Genomic DNA, 3,691 nt, shown 5'->3' on the forward strand with positions numbered 1-3,691 from the left:
CTATCTGTTAACTTAAAATAATTCATTTTTGTTATCCAATATAAAACTTATGCTGATAGATTTTAGGAATTTATACATGTTCTAAACTTTAATTTGGATTAAAGAATCTAGAACAAGATCAATGCATGTGCCATGATATATCTTCAATTTTCTTAAACTACTACTCAGATTCCCTCAAGAAGAAAGTCAAACTTGTTTCAATCTTTGTGTTTTAGACAAGTCAAACTTGTTTCTTACTTACATGACACATATGCATGGACATACACAATAATATATACATAACTATCTATACTGAGACGGGTATTTATGAAATATCCGAAATGATAAGCTATTCAAAGGTATAACACGTAATCTGTTAGAATTTGGTTTGAGACGAACTCAGTCACAAGTAATGAAGTGATTCCACCATACCAGAACCAGGGTACGCGAGCCTTATGCTTAGAAATTATTTGTTTAGTAGATGGTTCTTGGACTACGGTATCATAGTACAGTGGTTATGGTTGGGTATGGCTAGACAAAACTGGAAATGAACGACTCTTAGAATTGAGAAACAACTTTTCACTGTTACATTCGGAACTGGATGCTCTTATATGGACAATGGAGAATATGGTTCAGCATACCTCATGTCATTCATTTGCTATTGATTGAGGATGTAATTTCAATGATAAAGGATCCAAGCACATGGTTAAGATTTTCCAATGGAAGAGTTTGAAGTTATCAAAGGAAGCTAACAAAACTTCAAGATATGTATGTACCAAGGGCCCAAAACAAAATTGATAATGCTTTAGCCAAGACCGCGCAAGTTTTTTATAAAGATCTATTTTTTGTTGGTTGATCTATCCCGGTCTGGATTCTAAGATCACCTCTGGTTTTAGTGATAAAACAGTTTTTTTAAGTCAAAAAAAAAAACTATCCATATTGAGACATGAAGGCATACTTGTAACTATCTTTTCTCAAAAATTAAGGTGAATTATCTGATTTAGTGAGAAATATAAATGTACCTACATGATAAAAAACTTTGAGAGTACTTATAGGAGGGGTTATTGGAACATGAATTTCTGTGGAATTTGATGATTTTAATAGTTGAGAGGATTTTACAAGTTAACTAGATTTAACAAATTTTATCAAATACTTTTACATAGATTTTCTTTACTTGTGTATAGAATTCTATTGATTGTTATTAACTTTTAAATTAAGAAATTAATGGTGGTAGAAAAAAAAAGAAAAAAAATCATTTCAATTAAGGCAATTCTTAAACAACCTTTAAAAAAGTTTTTGTCACAAAAAAGATCTCAAGAAATAAACTGACCAAAAAATTTAATTTCTACTTCTTACTTTATAGATATATAAATAATAAAAAATAAAAAAATATTTTTTTATATAATTTCGAAATATATGTTTTAAATTTTAATTTTTGTAAAAAAAAATTAGAATTATTATTTTGAAATGATTTTTAAAAAAATTTGAAAGTGCTTTTTAAAATTATTTTTACAATTTTTATTTTATATTTTTAATATTTTTTTCTATTTTTTTAAGTTGTGAATTGTATTATGTTAAAGTTGTGATTTGTATATTATTTCATTCTTCAATTTGAGTTTTTGTATGTGAGTGTATTTTATTACATTGATTTCAAAAATCTTTTGGGTATAGATGATATTCTCAAAGTTGAGTACTATGAGTAAAAACAAAGAAAATTTACATCCCAATAACAACAGATTTTAATAGAATCTTAAAATCAATGAAAACTAAATTTTTCTAATAACAAATGATTTTGAGTGGAATTTAAAAATCATCACCCCAATAACAATGGATTCTATTTAGATTTTAAAAATTCACAAACCAATAACAAAGGAATCTCAAAATTTAATAACTCCTCTAAATTCTTTGCCCAATAACCCCCCCATAATTCCATTTATATAATTACAACTTTCTAGAATTTCAGAATTCAAAATTACTCGTTCATTATTTTAAGAGGGAGTCATAATCTTTGAGAACATGACAAAATATTTGAATGAACATAAGACGCTTATTTTGACTATATGTTGCGAATAAATTGATTTGGTTAATCAAAGATTTAGCAGGAATATAATGGTATCTATTAGTTTATCAATAACTTCATCGTCAAGAAATAATTAGTCTTATTAGTTTAGCAATATGGAATTACGAGAGAAGCGGAAAACACATGAGGCACATGGATTTCGATTTTAAACATAGATGAAGATTAGATTATAAGAATCCGGTTACAGGAAATCATTGGAAAATAATAAAATGGAATATTGGACCGTTAAGGATGGTTAATGTTTGTGACTGGTCAAAGTTAAGATTCTTAAATTGAGTGGTCAGTCAAAGTTTATAGTCTCTAAACTAACATGGCATCATACTCATTGTTGTTTATTTACCTAAGCACTTAACAACATTAATGAAGAGGTATAAACAATGTTGAGCTTTTTTCAATATGACGCAAAACAAAAAAGTCAAATGCAAAACTAATCCATAATTTTTTTTTGTATTTTCAATTGTTCTATTCATCTCAGAAGTTCAGATTATTCATGAAAATACTATTATTATTATTTTTTCCAAAAATATTTGTTTTAATCAATCATCCTTATCTTCCTCTTTTATTTACAATAATTGACATTTTCATCAACACACCAACCACCATGAAAAACCAATTTGAAGCTCTAAATGAACTTAAAACCAACATCTTCATCTCCGTGTTCTTATTTCTTATACACATAAACAATTTTCCTTTTCACTTCTTCTGTTATTTCATTCTGAAATCTCAACTTTTTTATTTCAAATTTTATAAGCTTATTAAGAGTTACTCAAGTTCATGCTTCTTGGTCAAGAACGAATGGGTAACTTTCATTAATAAGTTATGTGCGTTTGGAGAAGCTAAATATGAACCTCACCGGATTTAAGAATGATCTTTGAATTTTTTCAGATATGTTTCTCCAAGAAGCTTCTAGTCAATGCATAGGTTAGTTTTGCAATTGAATTTTTGTGTATTTTTTAAAAAGAATTCCGTAGAAGTGTTCTAACTTTTCTTTGTTAACCCAAAAAACATGTTAGTTTTGCAATTGACCGTAATTTTCTAACTTTTATGTGTTTCTGGTCAAACCTTTGGCTACAAAAGAAGACTTCTATTGAAGTCTTATGTCATAAGATTATCACATAAGTCTTCCCCGAAAAAATCAAATATGATTGATTGCAAAAGTAATCTACGCAGACTTCTTGCAATAGTGAGAAGATTTTATGTGTGTGTAAGAAGACTTCTCTGTAAGTATTCTCCAGGAAGGCTTATTCTAAGAAAAAATTAAATATCTCAAGAACTTTTGTCAATTGGAAAACTAGCATGTTTATCAGAAAAGGCTTCTCTGGTATTTTCGGGAATTTCAAAAACAAAAGTAAGCTAATATTTATAAAGGAAGACTTCTTAAGAAGTATGTCGTAGACTAGACTTCTCTAGTACTATTCCTTTGTAAATTTTCAATTGCAAAATGTCCTAAATGGAAGACTTCCAACGTAATCTTCTACTTCAATGTTAAATAAACTTTAATTTTCGCTAAAATTAAAATGATTTTTTAATATTTTCTTGTTAATTCATGTATATTAGTCAATATTGGGGTTCCTGAATGATGTCCATAATTTAATTGGTGATAATTATGAGATTACAAACATTCATATTTAT

The sequence above is a fragment of the Brassica oleracea genome, chromosome C7, assembly GCF_000695525.1.
Source record: "Brassica oleracea var. oleracea cultivar TO1000 chromosome C7, BOL, whole genome shotgun sequence".
NCBI classification, from domain to species: Eukaryota; Viridiplantae; Streptophyta; class Magnoliopsida; order Brassicales; family Brassicaceae; genus Brassica; species Brassica oleracea.